We start from the raw sequence: 17,767 nt of genomic DNA on the forward strand, positions 1-17,767 counted from the left end.
GACGCAGCCAGTGAATAGTTGTGTAGAGGGAGCAATCTGTTTTAAATGCGAAACAATTTTTATCTATCTATCTATCTATCTATCTATCTATCTATCTATCTATCTATCTATCTATCTATCTATCTATCTATCTATCTATCTATCTATCTATCTATCTATCTATCTATAACATTAAGATACATTGTGCCCGACAAAGAACGATTTAACAAAGAGTCTTGCACTGCGCATGATGGCCAGGCACAATTTCAGATATCCGATTCTGATATCGCATCTACGACCTAAATATTCCCCGCCTGCTGTTAAAAAGGTCCTTAAGAACTGGTTTCTTCCTTTCTCAAGTTTTCTTTGGCTCCTTCTCAACGTTAAATGGATGCAAAGCAGCTTCGTAAATGAGATTCATTTGCATGGAGATACCCTCATAGTGGTAGGTGCATGTGATCTTAGAAGCAGGTCAAAAATAGAAGAAAAGAAAACATTCTGAATACTTTCTGACACCTTCCTTGCCTCCTCCTGCCCCAAGCTCTCATGTGAGCACCTTCGGTAAGTCAACGTTGTTTGTGTCGTTTAATATGGCGCCCTGCGCTTGTCTCCCTAATGAGTCTAGCGAAAAAGACCTTCCTTTCGCGTTTCTATATAAAATGTTTTTTTTTACTTGATCTTGGTCCTCCTGTGGAGCGTTGCACCCTGTCGGCCTTGTGGCAGCCCTCTTTCGTATTCAAGGTTGTGGTGTAAGTTTTACCTAGGAGCTACTTCCTTGCTCATACTTCGTCGTAGCGTAAGGAGAGGCCCTGACACTGCACAATGCAAAGGCTCTTGGGACTAGGCAGTACAGAAATATACGAAAGAGGAAGGCTGAGGCAGCGTCGTACTTGAACCTACGTTCACTCCTTTTATGTGTATCTTCATGGTTGTAGAACTTCACCGTTAGGATCATTCTGCGGCCCGTTCTGAGTATATATCCTATGTTGTGCCTAACAAAAAATGTAAAAGTACATCTCACACTACGAACACTTACAACAACAGCGAGTTTCTCCTGAAGCCTTCTCTGCGAAGCATTACTGTCAGTTAATGGACTTTTGATGACTTCGCGACGTGGTGACACAGTATTTTGAGGCAGTGATGTAGAAGCTGGGATAGTAGGAGATTCGGAGCCTTTACTGTGACCAGCAAAGTGTGACGACGAAGTCAGTGACCTGGAAGGGTTATCGAATAATTCAACCTTGCTTAGGAAATCACAATATACATAACTTATGGTTGACGGAATGGGTGCTTACTTGACTGCTTGTACGTGGTAGATTTCAGTAAAGCAACACTTGAGCCTACGAACTTGTAGTTGCCCAATCTCTTAGGCGTATACATTTATCCAAAATAAAGCAGCTTAAAGCCTGACAGCCTGCGATAAAATCACGTCGTTAAAATGCGCTGTATAAACTGCAACGTTAAGCGACAAGCGCCTTGTGCTCCTACTTCTTTATGACAAAGTGACATTTTATAATTTTCTTGTCTCAAAGCCGTCAGTAATCAATTTACGATAGCTCTTCGATACGAGAACTTGCAGTCAAGCGTTTTACAGAGGTAGATCAACTTGCGTTGCGAAAATAAGTTTCGTAATGTACACGTGTCCCAAACATCTTACAAAACTGCTTTGAACCAGCCGAAGCCTTCATGCCGCACACAAATGTTTCGTGTGTCGCCTCGTTCTTGGTATCGCGTAGCCGATAGCAATAGGTTCATGATATAGCAGCAAAAGATTCTTGTAGTGTTTTGTGTCGTTGCTGGACATAGATACTTCGAATAAATTACTTATGCAAGAACTTATGATATATATATCCTGTGTCGTTCTCGCATAATAAATAAATTATTTTATTGTAGTTCATATTGGACCATACGCAATCAGTCGCAGTCTATGCCTTCTATGTCGAGCTAATTACACTTCGCCGCATTATTTATTTTATTTATTGAAAATACCCGCAGCGCCCCAGGGCATTATTGTAGGAGGTAAATACACAGCGTAACACAGGCTTACATAAAAAGAGCTCTAGGATGACTGCCAGTAGGGCGTGTTGGTAAAGGTTCACCATAAAAAGAACTCTTCAAAAAGGTTCAAAGCCACCAGTAGACTATGCTTCAAAAAGTATCTGATAATTAGGCTTTCATTTGGCAGAGGTATTCAATCATTAGAAGATTTCACTACGGCAACTCATTACCTAACTCCCGCGTGTGGCCAACAGTTGAAAATCAAAAATCGTCAAGGAAGATTTTTGGGATATGTGCCCCTGGTTAAAAACATAGGCTTGATGGTTTCTTCGTGCTTGGCGTGAACAGAAATTAGCATGAGAGGGTAAGATGATTTTGACAAAATGACACGCTGGACAAGACACGAATAACGTCACAATTCTGTCACGTACACTTCCAGCCAGACAAACACTTCCAGCCAGACAGTGGCATATACGCACGGGCGGGTATGTGCCACTGGTATGCGGGTATGGGCCACAGGTGATTGACACAAAGTATCTACCCAGGAACGACGAGAACACATATTGGCAATTTTAACTCGTGAGCGTTAAGCAATACCCAACATCGGTAGCGTCGACCCAAAGAAGGCACCGAATAAATATCAGAGTTAAGAAAAACCTGACATAGATAGCGTGGACCTCCGAGGATTGCAAGTTATATATTTCAGGGTCCCAGCGGCAATCAAATCAAAGCATTCTGCGTGGCAGTCAAGCATTCTACCACAGAGCTACGCCAGGTCTCGGAACTAATTTTCAAATAGACGCTAATCTTCGTGTAGTGTTAATAGTGTTTGCAGTGCTGCCTACCCAAGGGAGCACGTATGCACTCCTTTGGTACAGCCGTCACGTCGCGTTAACGTCAATTGTTTTGGTGCCATGCACTGAAGCTGATTTATGTAGCAGTGTCCAAACTCAGCAATCTCGCGAGCGTCAGTGCTTTATATCAGCTTCTGGTGTTGCTAATACGCATGCTCCAGTTAACACCATTCTGCAAGTGCAAAAAACTAGTTATATAAATATCTGCAACTCTTCAACATATGTCTGCGCGTGCAACGTTTCTACATATATTCAGCGTCATTTAATGACGTGTTGCTCAATAAAAAATTGCAACACGGTCACCTTCCGACCGCATGCTTCTCATAACGTTGATTCCCAGGTACGTGAGATCAGCCGAATTTTTTGTAGCTTTTTTTTAACTATATCGTTTGGGAGGGCTTCTGTCGGACTCGCCTAATAATCTGCCACTTGGACAATTGGCCTACCGTATTTGACAATATTTACAAGGATTGCGTGGCTCGAAGCGTCAACTGATCATCCCGTACTGCGCAGGTCGCCTCATCTATTCGCCCTAGCTTCGCCTTTGGCCGCCATGCAGCGGCTTCGGAGGAGACGATTCTTCACGAGTTAGTGAGTATCTTTCAGTCAACTTTTGTTTTATTGAGTTTACTGCTGGGTTAACTTATCTATTATTATACACATCGAGAAATTTTGAAGGGAACACCAAGGGAATAGCTTACCAAAGCTCAGAACAAGGCGTTTACCACCAAGTTGTCACTTCCCTTTAAGAAAAATATAGAGTACGTGTTACCCTTTTAAAACGTAAACTGTTTTCAAACAGATTTGTTCCATATTGCGTGCTGCGGACTTTTGAACGAGAGTTTGGTGATCTCCTGCGTGCCAAGTTAGAATTCGTGAAAAGGAGCATGAGTTCTTTTTTCTGAGAGTGTCCATAAGCCAGCTTTAAATTAAAGCGCTCAGCATGTTAGCGTAATTTGCAAAGCTACAGGGATTCAGTCCTGATTAGCCTAAACAGGAGCCACATGGCAACGTTTTTCGTTTTAAACAATGTTTTAAGTTCCCACCGAAAGCGCGTGATTAGTGTATATAAGTGATTATAAATTGTATGGTAATTTAACAGGATGCAGTTTATTTCCGCTTCCTCGCACAAAACCCCGTGCAAGCTATGTTCAGTCTAACGTTGAACACCTGAGGTCATATTTTTTCAAGACATAGAGGAAAAGGAAAAACTAGCTGATAAGAGAAGAACACAGTGCTCAGAGCAACATCAGTGGTCTTTATTTGCGAAAAACACTGAAAAGACAGATCACTTAAAGCTCATGCGTGCAGCCGTAGCATAGATAATCAAGCATATATCTGAAAAATCTGAATTAATCACCGAAAAAACAAATGAATATGTCACTAATACACTCTTTGCTCTCGCTCTTCATATGAAAAACTCCCAGCAACTTCCGTCCCAAGGCATCTCCTCCTCTGCCTAGGATCTTGATCTCGCTTAGCCGCGGTGCACACATGCAGGCTGATCAAAGGACCGGTAAATGCGTGTTACGGAACAAATGACACATCAGTCGTTTGTTCGGTGAGGAGTTAAGATTTTTCAGATCAATGTTTGATTACCTATGCTACGGCAACGCGCATGCGCTTCAGATGATTTGCCTTTTCAGGGGTTTTTCCCAAATAAAGTCAGTTCACGTTTAGCGCTTGCATTTTCCCACTTTCGTTCTCTCATCAGGTAGCTCTTTCTTTTTTTTCTGCTTGAGCTAAAACGTAAGACGTCTCTCATAGAACACCAACTAGCCCAACAAGAAGTTTCATTAACGTTGAACGCTTTTTCTCATTTACGTAGTTTATGGGCGTATAAATCAACTTCGGTACTAAATGTACACTTCAATGACAGTCTAAAATAGACAAATGGGGAAGAAATTACGAAATCAAAATAACAAATATCAAGATAGCTCGTTTTCTCGGCCTGCAGTACGCCCCCAAACAATATCGCTTTGAAAATGTGCTACGAGATATTTCCACAAGACAGACTTTATAGTCAATATGTTATTTAACTATGCGTACGTGCAACTTACACTATAGACAACTTCTGCGGCCATTTTAAATCACGCCTAATGCCTCAATGCGAAATATCTAACCAGTCTCGTTGATAGTGCTGCCAATCCGCCATTATTCCGGCTCTCCCTCTTTACCTTGGTATAGCTTTTCTTTTGTGTTACCAAAAGAAAATTTTCATTATTTCAAGATAGAATTGAAAGTACAGCAAGGTTGAAAAGAAAAACTATCATTATTTACTTTAAAAAGTTGAGTAAGAAATCTCCTCGCTTGGCTTCAGTAGAACATATGGAGTGTTGGTACACGCGTGTACAAGAATTTAAATTGAAGCAACAGCATCAAATTGACATGAAAACAACGCGACGGTAATGAAGTACAGCGCAAACAGTTAAAATCAAGTAGCTTTTAACTCTATGGCTCTGCAAACTACACGAGCCAACAGCACCATATTTATTACAACTACAGTAATACAGGCTCACGGAGGCCTAAAAAAATAAAACTAAGACATTAAGAGAGTAGCACCGCAAGTACCACTGTGCAGGAAGAGAACCACCCATGCGAAAGAGAGATATATTCGCAGGCGTTCATCAGCACACGACAGCATGCGTAATACCCGAACGTGCTCCGGATGCTCTCCAACACTCGCCTTAAAGACTCCTTGTCGTCATCGCCTCCTGTCAAATTAACGACACCGTTGCCGCCTATATTTCAAAGCTGAATTCCCTCACCTTATCTTGCGGTTCTCAGTCACACTCGGCTTTCCGAACACGCTGCCTCGGGGACGTATTTTTCGGTTTGCACATTTCTCCTGGCACAGTTGTCTAAAGAAAAAAGGAAATCAAGGCTTTTCTTCGGGATAGATGGCGTTGTCACCGGTAAAGATGAATTCCTCGGGGAGAATGCCCTTCATGAGACCGCAAGGAGCTCAAGGTGCAACCATAACGGAACCATTCTCCCCGATAAATGTTCACCCCTGTTCGTTTTATCTGCTTCTATACTGCGTATTAATTTGCGCTTGCTCCTCGATATCGAACTGAATATGATGCTTGTTTATATGCTAAATGTATTAAATGTGATTTGATTGATTTATATGTGGGGTTTAACGTCCCAAAACCACCATATGGTTATGAGAGACACCGTAGTGGATGACTCCGGAAATTTCGACCACCTGGGGTTCTTTAACGTGCACCCAAATCTGAGCACACGGGCCTGCAACGTTTCCGCCTCCATCGGAAATGCAGCCACCGCAGCGGGGATTTTAACCCGCGACCTGCGGGTCAGCAACCGAGTGCCTTAGCCACTAGACCACCACGGCGGGGCAATATTAAATGTGATAGAATGATATGAAATATAACGAACTTGGCTGAAGTAAATTATTTCTCACGTCAAACTGCTTGTTGAAAGAAAGGAAAAGAGAGAGAGGTAATGGCTTCTTCAGCACTACAGAAGCGGCAACAGTTAAACGCACAAAGGACACAACAAATGCCCCTGCTCTGTTTACAGATTTGACTTCAGCGTAGAGATTATGTGCAAGATAGAAGGATGCGTATCATCAATATGAAGGAGCAGCCGTGTAAAAAAAAGAGGTCGTGTTCACACATATATGCTAAAGTTTAACACAAGATGTGAATCAGCCTTCTATACAACATACGCTGTATTTTCGAACTAGATGACGTTTTAATGCTTTATTATATGACTGATAAGATAAAATATACACGCGTACATTGAACAAATATAGCCTAAAAACTTCACCAGGCGGCGCAAAATGCCTTTGGTTTATGCTCTGCGAACACCAAAGGCGTTTAGAAGGGCCAAATTTAAAAGGGCCATCATAAAAGAAAGCAAAAAAGGTAATAAAGTGAACCAAGTTGCATTTGGCTTGCTGCTACACACTGCGGAAAGCCGGCAACATGGAAAAAATATTATTGGACGAGGCACAACTATGAGGCGGTCTTTGTCCACGCAGCACGCTATACCAGAAACGTCAACGCTTCGTGGCTGCTATGGTAAACCAAACACAACAATGCAAAAGCAGCGCGTCAATCATCACACGGAACGTAGAAACGGCAGAGGAAGTGGCTATCGCGATAGCCATAGCTCACACTAACGCCTCATATGTAATCAGGGACACGCAGAGGCCGTTCGAAACTACGCCAGTGGCAGAATCTACCCAGAGGCATTGCGGATCTTTAATACAGGCAATACTGACGAGGCGGACAAATTCGTGGACATCCTTCGGTTCCTTGCCCACACAGCACTGGGTAACCAGGAGGACAGCCCGAATTAAGTGGCGCACGACGTGGCTTCAGGTCTTACGTTCCGTGTCATGTTAGACGAAGCGGCCTCTCAAACAGACTTTTCTGTGCCGGTGTGGGAATGAAAGATCGGCTCACTAAGTTTTGTGACATAACTCAACACTAGCGACTGCGAAGGCGGGAGTCCCCCCCGCCTCTCCCCAAGCTAAATGAGCCCCAGTCCGTTAAATGGCGGCAGCTACAAACATGCACATACATGAACCCCGTCATCATGCACCATATATATCCCGACGTCTATAGCTCGAATCTCTGCCAGTACTGTACCACCAGAGCCACTCTTCACTATATCCTATGCGAAGGTCCGGCGTTAATCAGAAATTTTGGGGTCGCAGTCTCCAGCTAAGACCTTTAGACGCGTTGGCGGACTGGGCCTGGACAAGCAACTCTGGGCGATCCAGCAGGCCAAGGAAACTGCCGGGATACAGCTTCCTTGGCCTGCTGGGTCTAGGCGGGAGCCCAGCTCGGCAATCTGCCGGTAATCAATAAAGTTTACTTCTCTATTTGTATTGTATTTGCCAAATAAGCCACCTAGTTTTTAAACAAACAGAAATGAGTAACACTGGAAAAATAACAACGGTAAATTTTCTGAAATAGTTGGTATGGCTGTTGCTACGGCGTAGGGCTACCGTTTATCAAAAAAAGAAAAGACGCATCTCCTCTAAAGTATAAGAGTGCACTTTAAAATAAATTTAAAGCAAAGTCGGGTGTCGTCCAATGGCGCAGTGGTTACGTAATGAAAATCAGGGCAAGTTTAAAGGACTAGACGTGGGCACCTATATAACTGAATTTGAAAGGAAGATATAACACGGACCCCTGTTGAGACCCCCTGATTATGTAATTGATTCTGTGAGAAACATCTGAGGACGAGACACGCGATACATGTGAGCAAAATTATAACTGATTATGTGAGGAAGATACAACAAAGGCCTCCATGCCTTTGAGGCCCGAGATTCTGTGTTGCCAAGCACCAACTGCACAGTTTTTTTGCAGTGCCACCTATATATTCATTAAGCAAACAAGTTCTTACTTTCATGGCCTCCGAGAAAAAGCTAACATATGCAGCGCTGACCGGACGAATGCAAAGAGCAAATGTCAGTATCCCAGCAGGAATCAAATCCTACCTTTCCGCATGCATGGCAATCAAGCGTCCTACCACAAAGCCACGCCAGGTCTCGGAAATACTTTGCAAATAGACCCTAGTTTTTGTGAAACGTCATTTCTTGTTTCAGTATAGGCTCTAAAATTTCATAGATACTACATATCTTCTCCTATATATGATACAGTCGTAATGTCGGGTTTACGTCAATTGTAGTTATAGGCGCCATCCACTGAAGTTGGTTTGTGTAGCACAGTTGAGGGATCCTCGTGAGCCCCAGCGCAAGCACCATCGCTTTATATCAGCTTACCGTTTCTGGAGTTGGTAATATCTATTTTGCTGTTGGCATTGTTAGGCAACCGCAAACAACTGCTAATATAAAATATATGCGGGAATTTAGAGTGTGCGTGTGCGTGAATTTTCAATACATTGAGCGCCCCTTCATGACGTTTCGCTCAATAAAAACATTAAAACACGTTCACCTTGCATCCGCATGCTGCGCATAACATCGATTCCCAAGGTACGTGGAATCTGCCGAATTTTCGCAATATTTAATGTATTGTGAAGCATGTGAACAGTACGCGTGTTTTCGTAAAGCATGAAAGTTACTTTGACTGCACTTCCAAGGAGAGGAAGTTATTTTAGCTGTATTCACATGCAGATGCAGGGGTGTGTTTTATAACACCCGCTCGCCACGCAACAGACCCCAGTTCAATTCCCACTCGGACCCGCAATCGCTTATTTATTTTATTTGCATCTTTGTCGCTGAAAGATGACGAGTTTTTGCTCACCACGAACGACGCTGACGCTGAAATTTCTGCGAAAGGAGCTCTTTAACGCTGTCGCGGTAAAAAAATGTATATGCCAAAGAATTGGGCAAGCAAAGGAAAAGACTGAGTAAGCCCCAATATACCGTGTACAGCAGCTACGGGCGTCAAATGAAAGCGAAGTATGTGCCACAAGAATCATGCAAGCAAAAGAGAAGAAGTTCGCTGTTAGAAGTTCCACAGCGTGGCACAGAAAAAGACTTTTAGTAGCCCTATTACAAAAGCTAAGAATACAAGTAAATGTAACAGTACTTTTATCACTTGGCGACACTTCATTTGGTTACTGCCACAGGGATATATGCTCCACTGTGTTTGACATCAATGCAACTAAATGATTACCGTGCTAGTGAACCCTAACCTTTCCAGATCTTTGGTTTATAATTCGTAGTGATGTCTGTCAGGAACAATAGATTGTTTGACAGCTTGCTCAGCAACCATTTTTGTTTATTAACAGTATTATCTCTAAAGTAAATTTTCAGATTGGCTTTTTTTCATTTTCGTTTTATTTAAGTATTCTGCCACCCGGTTTTTGGCCCATCCCCCTCTGTGGGTAAGCGCCATCCATCTGAGGTTATCAGCATCAGCATCAGCATCAGCACATGATGTGTGAAACGAAGTTTGTATAGAAATTAGTTCCAGTTAGTTCTTTCTGAACTATTCCTTGCTGACATCTTAATGGTTCGTAACCAAACCCTACAAGTCATATACTACCACTACTGCTGTGGCGCTCGCAGAGTAGAATAGAGCACTGGTACTGGGCATCTGCTTGCGTACGGGTATACCTGCAGTATCTATTGAAATATATCGTAGAACAAAAGAAAAACACTGGTGCACTGTATGCCACAAAGTTCAACAACGGCTTGCCGGTTGTGGCTGTTTAATTTTTGCCTACCACGCTTACCAAGGACGTCGTGGACTTCGTCCTCCTCTCATTGACCACACAACAATCCACACCGATGTTAGTTGTGGGTGACTTTAAAACAAAAAGGCCATTTTTTCAGAAATTGATTGATTGATTTGTGGGGTTTAACGTCCCAAAACCACTATATGATTATGAGAGACGCCGTAGTGGAGGGCTCCGGAAATTTTGACCACCTGGGGTTCTTTAACGTGCACCCAAGTCTGAGCACACGGGCCTCGACATTTCCGCCTCCATCGGAAATGCAGCCGCCGCAGCCGGGATATGAACCCGCGACCTGCGGGTCAGCAGCCGAGTACCTTAGCCACTAGACCACCGTGGCGGGGCATTTTTTCAGAAATTGGTGCCGCAATCTCACCATGTCTGCATTAACTACTCTGACCACAAGCTTCCTCTAATAGAATACACGACTGCCAGACGTGTGTTATCAAAAGAGAGATTGTGGAAAATAATTAGTGGTACGCAACTGCACTGACATACATGTCTCACTCAATTTTCTTTCTAAGCTTGTTGGAAAATCAAGACATCTAAACAGTTGTGCTCATATTTCGATATATTCAATATCCTAATTATATTTCTTATTTTGAAAGGACAAGGCTTCAATCAATTTCCTCGCCCACGTCTTAAAACAAATGGAACACGGGTTGTGGATGGTGAATGGACCGTCAGAGCAAAAAAAGTACATGGTCATACCGTGTACTCACCGAGTGGCACACGGTTTGAAAAACGGGGCTAAGTGACTTAGCATTGACGTTTTTTTTTTTTTTTGACCTCTGATGAGGTCATGTCCCTGTCCGCAAAAGTGCAAAAAAGAATTGCGAAGCAGAGTAAAAGCAATGAAAGAGCTCAATACAACTGCGTTTATAACTACACCTTCCAATATACGGAATGCTAGAAGGCCATTGTATACTAAATTTCATTATCATGTAGTAAAACTTACATTGGCCAAAGTGGCAGATGCATCAACGTTCACATCGGGAACACGAACGCTCATTATCAGAGACAAAACCGTACTTTCCCACCTCTCATTGCCACTAATTTTCATCATAAATTACAATACCACTCGATCCCACTTACGTGGCTCTTTTAAATAACTAGCAATGGTAGCAAATGTCCGAGAATGTGTGACATGAGATGTGAACACTCTGCAAGATATCGATGCCGAAAGGCTTGGATGTGGAAGAAAACTTTTAAAGAGCAGGGCGATATACTTTACTTCATATTGCGCCATGCAGAATCACCATCTTACTCATGTGGTGCTCGAGCTTCAAAGTGTGCTCTCTGATTGGATTGGGCAGATATACTTTGAGCAATTTCATGAAAATTACTTACTTGTGCATATTTCAGAGCATTACATATAGCTGCTTGACTTCGGGAAAACTGCTGCAGCAGCAGAAACATGAGTCGCTCGAAATTCATCTGCAGTTCTCGCGCTAGCATATTTGCTTATATATATAGGCCATGTATTTATGGCGTGATAGTCTTGATTACTTACACTTACATTACGCTACTATAGCCAAGTTATGTAGAATCACGTCATTTAGGCACCTTGGTATGAAATAGATGTAATGAGATCAAGAACACAATGCCTCTTTGAAGAATGCGGATAATTTTATTCTAGCTATGCATGTTGATCGTGTAGGTGCTGCCCTATTTTCGCAAGCACTAAGATCATTTGCGTACATCGGCATCCCAATAACCGGGAGGTGGTAGGCGCTTCTTTGCATTCCACCTAGGGCTTTGTTTACTTCCCTGTCGTTACTGGTAGAATGTCAGGTTCTCTTGGCTATTACTGAATCTTACAATATCGTCCTGCGTGTCTCGGCTCTGTACAGTACTACGTAGAACTCTTACGCCACCTCAACTATCCTATCTATACTGGATATGACCTTGCCTCTCTTGTCTCTCAATTCTTACATCTCATTTTCGATTGTGATAAGTTTTGTCTTCACAGCTTTTGAGCATTCTTCCACTTCCTACAAGATGCTCAATTATCTTAATGACATACCTTTTTATGGTGGCTACCTTACCCCTAAAGATTAACTTCAAAAGCTACGCCCCCTTTGTTTTGTGTGCTGCACGTGTGGTTTTCATGTTATGATTTGTCTTAAAGCAGTTTCTTCTCTCCTGGGAAAGCTGGCAGTGTCCTGTTCATTGACTTTACTGGAGCTTTGATTGAACACTGATAATGATGATATTCCCAAATTCTCGTTCATTGCATCAACGCTAACACCGGTTTTCTCGGTTAGAGCCGCCAATCTATTCTGAAGGCCCGATAACCACTGCTCGTTAAGGGCAACTGACTGAATTCCAAGGGAAGGCAAACGCGGGAGAGGTAGACAGAAAATGAGGTGGGTACAGAGAATTAACAAGTTCGCTGGTATAAAGCACAATGTTGGGTTTATTGGCGAAACAGGGGAGAGACATCTTCCCTTCAAGAGGCATAGTTAGGCTGATGATGACAATTGTAGAAACCTAACATAGGTAACTCTGTAAGCCAAGCTTCACATGATCTGTCTGACAGGGAACTTGATTTTCTCTGCGAGGTGTTTGCATGGATTCCTCTTGCATTAAGAAGACGGCGGTGGCAATCTATGTCACGTGTGAGCTAACGAGCCATGCATGCACTCAGTGAAGTGTGCTATGACAACGTTTGGCGTTACAAAATACCTGTTTTAGTAAACAAGAGGGCTGGGAGAAAGCCAAAAGAAGCGGCGATCGCCATAAACAAATGAGCGCTGTTCAAAGGGCCCGCGAACGGGTGAAGGGCCAAGATCTTCCGGCCCCTACGTCGGCGCGGCCCCGACCGACCGACCGACCGACCAACCGACCAACCAACAGAGTCATGTGTTCCGGCATGTTGCGTACACGCATCTGTAATTTGCAATAAGCAGTTCAGTTGCTAGGCAGCACTCGCCACGTACGTTTTTCTTTTTGCTATCAGTCTGCTCATTTTGTTATGGGCTGTTGCACTGAAATAAGAACCGATACGAACTCTCCCAAGTTACCGTTTTAATGAGAACAACTTCTTGCTTCTCTGTAACTTTCATACATCTTAATTTCGATATTATTGTTTCTTATTTTCTCATGTAGGAGCTGACGCATGACAACGTTCAAGAAGGAGAGGCGCCCCCTGATTGGTGAGTTTCTGAAAAAATATGATATTTCTTCTCTACTTATTTTTTGTCACACATTTCCCGAAATTACTATTCACTAAAGGGACATGACCGCAGCTTCCAGTGAATAAGTGATTGAGAGCAAAAATTATGCCAAACGGAAGGAAACACTGCTATACTCGACCCTAGTTCTTCGAAAGAGACAGAAGTCAAGTTCGAAAAGAAAAAAAGGTTAATTTAATGAAGGCTGCAGGTAATAATCGTAACCAGTATGCAGGTAATAATCATGACTAGTATGCCTAAAACAATTACTGAAGAAAGAAAAAAAAGACCTTATATGAATTACCTGCCGGTGAGGCGCAACACCTTTCCGAATGGACAGCTCATAGATGCGAAACTTGTGGCTAATTTTTGTTTAATAATCGGTATAACTCAAAAGTTAAACATGTATTCACAGAAGTAAATCAGCCTTTTTTAAAAAATAAACACAATAAACAAAGCGCCCATCGTGCTTTGTTTCGCTACATGGGCGAAGGAATTAATGTTATAGCAACAAATTACAAAGTCACGCGACGAAACGCAAGCAGTTCGAAACTTAAAGCGCACACGTTAAGCAGAAAGAACGCACAAAATGAGTATACACAGGACGAGCGTGGACTAACAGCTGTCACAGTTCGACAGAAAGGCGCGTGAAACGGAGGCACAAGGATACGCAGAACGAGTGCGAGCAAGCGTCACAATCATGCTCATTTCGCAAGTGCAGCCGCGGCAGCGAGCGAAGTGCCCTCCGCGCCTCTCTCAAATGAAAAGACTGATTAGCGCGCGCGTATAGGAGAGATCACGCTCCGTGGAGACGGCGCTCTCCAAAACGCGAGGCGACGACCGTTAGAGTGGGCCCAACGCGCGCTCTTCGGGCCATCTCGCTACTGATAACGAAAAGACGCTGAAGTTATGAAGTTCTGAAGACTTCGAAACGATATGTGGCTTGCCGTTAGCTCTCTTGACAACGTATGCTTTGTGGTCAAGTGATTGGCGTCGCTCACTTGAGTTCGCGAAATCGCGAGCTCTACGCCCCACATTAGAGCTTCTCCTTATCGTTTTTAACGCGACAGCGTTAGGGAGCTCGTTTTGCAGAAATTCCGGCGGTGGCGTCGTTGTCAGCGTCGGCTTCATTGACTGTGAGCAAAAAAGTGTGATCTTTGCGTAACCAAAAATTGAGAAAGATGCAAATAAATAAATAATCGAAAATTCTGCGTCTGAGTGGGGATGAAACCCGGGTTGTTTGCGTGGCAACAATATGTTCGACCACTCAGCCACGCCTTCTTTTATTTTTGGTCAAACTTCTCACTCGGGGGAACATGATCAATATATTACGATACGCAACTAACATGACAGAACAATTACTATGGCCGTCAAAGACTGCCAATGCACATCATGACTTAAAATTCCTTCATGGTAAGTAGGGCTTCCACCCATTACAACCATGAAGGAACATAGCCATTTATTCTTACAACCTCGAGAAATATCCATATACTTTCTTTAAATTACTGCCTTTCTGGTCTCCTGCCAGAGTCACAGTGAAATCTATCCATTCGAGAGCACCATATACTGTGCAAGGCAGTCACCTTGATTAAAATCAAAAAGTAATCAATCACCACTCGATTGCTAAACACCTGATTCCATGAGGGCATACCGGAAATTCTTTATCAGTTGTCTTGAGTAAAAGATATCAAAGGCATACCAAAGGTGTACCCTTTGCCCATTAGTGTACGAAAACGTGGTCAATTGTTTCCGGTTATTTACAAGTTGGTAAATCAGATCCTCATGGCATATAAAAACCACACTCCTCTAGAAAGATTCTTACAAAAAGTGTTCTGGTGTGAAATTAAAAAAAAAAGAACGTTGTTGCATTTGGAGCTACCTGCACTTTTTAAATTCGTTTAGGCACGCCTCTGCTTGTGACTACAGTGGAAATAAGTTCCTCTGCTTGGAAATGCAGTCCTGTATATATTTATTACAATTAAACATGAAATATTGCCTTAATAATGCGTGATACAAGCGTATATTGCCAACGGGTGTCAGGAAATGAGACTACTTCATATTTCAAGCCAGTCTTTCGATTCCAGGAATAAAGAAAAAAATCAAATTTGCCTTCGTTAGCCCTAAAACAATTGAGCTTGCACCTCCTGCACGAAATGTGCAACAACCACGTGCACATATACAGCGAGGGTTCAACCACAGCGTCTGGTTCTGGCGATGCGGTGGTGATTCCAGCTACAGGATTAACTCTGCGAATCAAGCTGTCACACGTCACTACATCTAGGGCGGCAGAACTTGCGGCTTTGCGTGGCGCCCTAGAGTACATCAAATCTCAGAGACCGAGTAAATGGGCTGTTTTCCGACTCAAAACCGGCCCTACAGAGCATGCAGTCAGTCCTTCGACGAGGTTGCCATGAAAAGTTAACTTAAGAGGTTATCAAGCTTCTTCACCACGTCACGGACACAGGCAACGAGGTCAAGTTTCAGTGGCTACCTCGCCATTGGAATCAGTGACAATGATTCCGCAGACAACGCGGCTCGCACATCGTACCAAGAAGAGCACATTCTTCCGACTCCTTTGTCAAGGACTGACGCTGCAAAGCAACTTCGTCACCTGGCACGTAGTCTGTGTCTGCTGGAGTGGAACACCCCAAGCATAAGACATACAAGACTCTACCAAATAAACCCTCGACTGGAACTTCGACCTCCATCCGGACTTCGTCGACGTGAAGCTTCGCTTCTTTGTCGCCTTTGGTTGGGGATTGTCTTCACAAAAGCATATACAACCCTCATCGAACAGACCGACAATGCGGAATGCGACGTCTCCTACACCAAAGAAGACATCGACCATCTGATATGCCATTGCCCTCAATTTGCCTCAGAAAGACAGAAGCTTTCGGGCGCATTGCGACAATTGGACGATCGGCCACTCTCTATGCAGATGCTACTGGAACACCGTCCTCGCATTTCGCTGGCTGAAAAAGCAGTCACAGCTGTCTTGTGCTTTTTGAGGACTACAGGCCTACGTGACCACCTCTAGCTTTTGAGTAGTACCATCACTGCATACACTTCAGCCCATTGACTGACAATCCTTTTTTTTCTCTCTCTTTCTATTCTCTTTCCTCTCTCTCTCATCTTTATGCCCCTCTTCCCATTCCCCCAGTGTAGGGTAGCGAACCGGGCATGTGCCTAATTAACCTCCCTGCTTTTTGTCTTGTTGTTCATCTCTCCCCTCAAGCCAGTCACCTACTACAAAAGGCACACACGATACTTCACCCTTAAGGCCACGTAGTGGGTGCCATAGCAAGCTCGAAAAGATTTCGTACACTAAGTGTTTGAAGTACGCACTAAAAATAGAATATCACTATCACGTTCAATTATTAAGATTGAAGCTCAAGAGTGCCTTTTTTTCTTTGCAGTCTGTTAGCATATAATTTACAACGTCATATCTGTGACGTAAATACGTCAGTAGAGTCGCGGTGGACCCTTGCATAAAACACATCCGTGTTAAAAAAAGTATTCAGTATTGAGGGTGTTGCGCCGACTAACATAAAAGTATTGCTGAAAAGTTCTAAAAATAGTGTGCTCCGCTCTCATTGATTATTTTGCGGCTGTCCAGCAGGCAAGCGAGGAGGCAGGCAGGCTGGACTTGCTGGTCCCTACGTGGGACTGGGATGAGTACGCGGCCCAGTCGCATTTCGCAGGACAAAAATTATTTTCCGTCCTTCGTTTTCTTTTATTAAGAGCTACCATTTACGTAACTGTATATGCGTCTTAGTGTATATCTTTCTCACTTTCTTACTAAAAGCCAAGAATTAATCGCAATAGAAATAAAGGTGAAACTGGCTTAGTTCTGCATGTTGAGGAAACGCACTCCCCATGGCGAAGCCCCCCGTCGACATGTATATACCAACATAGACCCTGATATCCCCCCCCCCCATGATGATGGCATTAATCCTCGTCTTCACAGTTTTCAAAACCCTCCGCGCCCTCACAGTGGCATATGACGCATGGCAATAAAGAACCCTGAAACACGTTTGGGTTTTTAGTACGCAATGTTCGCCTAGATTTGAGTTACAAGTAAGTCCTAGAAGTGTCATCTGGATCTCCTTCTGCACTTGACCTTCCAGCGATGTTTCCCACGCTTGCGCTGCGCTTGTGCTACTTAACGCGTTGACCGTGATGTACTTGCACTGTTGGTGAGCCAGTTTCTTGAACATGAAAACTCAAACAGAAGTCGTTTCTCCAAGCATCCTGTGCCACTATTTCTCAGGAAGCTTTTGCGAGGCTTTCTCGTCCTGACTGCATTTACCTTGTAAGCGTAAGCCTTCTTCCTATGACATCATCTGGTAGTTCTCATTCGCTGTTATGACGCTCTCTGGCATTTGGCAATCTTGCGTAAGTAAGCTGCGCTGTACACATTGTCTTCAAGCTTTGCTTCTGCAGCTTTCTCGAAGACCAGAAGCAATCAGCTGTACCATGGGGGGGGGGGGGGGGTTACGGATAGTCGTGGTTGTTCCTTTCTTTTTTTTCTTTCACTTGTTGTATTGATTGTGATTTGATTCCTTCAGTAACATGTAAGCA

At 43.4% G+C, this 17,767-nt stretch overlaps 1 protein-coding gene across 1 annotated transcript in view; it reads left to right on the forward strand.

Moving 5' to 3' along the window:
* Positions 1 to 17,767, forward strand: part of LOC142814155 (sex peptide receptor-like) — a 187,899-nt gene that overhangs the window by 118,938 nt on the left and 51,194 nt on the right. The window contains exons 2-3 of the mRNA XM_075892127.1: positions 3,345 to 3,422; positions 13,122 to 13,168. The gene's annotated coding sequence lies outside the window, so the exon portion shown is untranslated. The remainder of the gene's footprint in view (positions 1 to 3,344; positions 3,423 to 13,121; positions 13,169 to 17,767) is intronic.

Source organism: Rhipicephalus microplus, chromosome 4, assembly GCF_043290135.1.
Source record: "Rhipicephalus microplus isolate Deutch F79 chromosome 4, USDA_Rmic, whole genome shotgun sequence".
Taxonomy (NCBI): domain Eukaryota; kingdom Metazoa; phylum Arthropoda; class Arachnida; order Ixodida; family Ixodidae; genus Rhipicephalus; species Rhipicephalus microplus.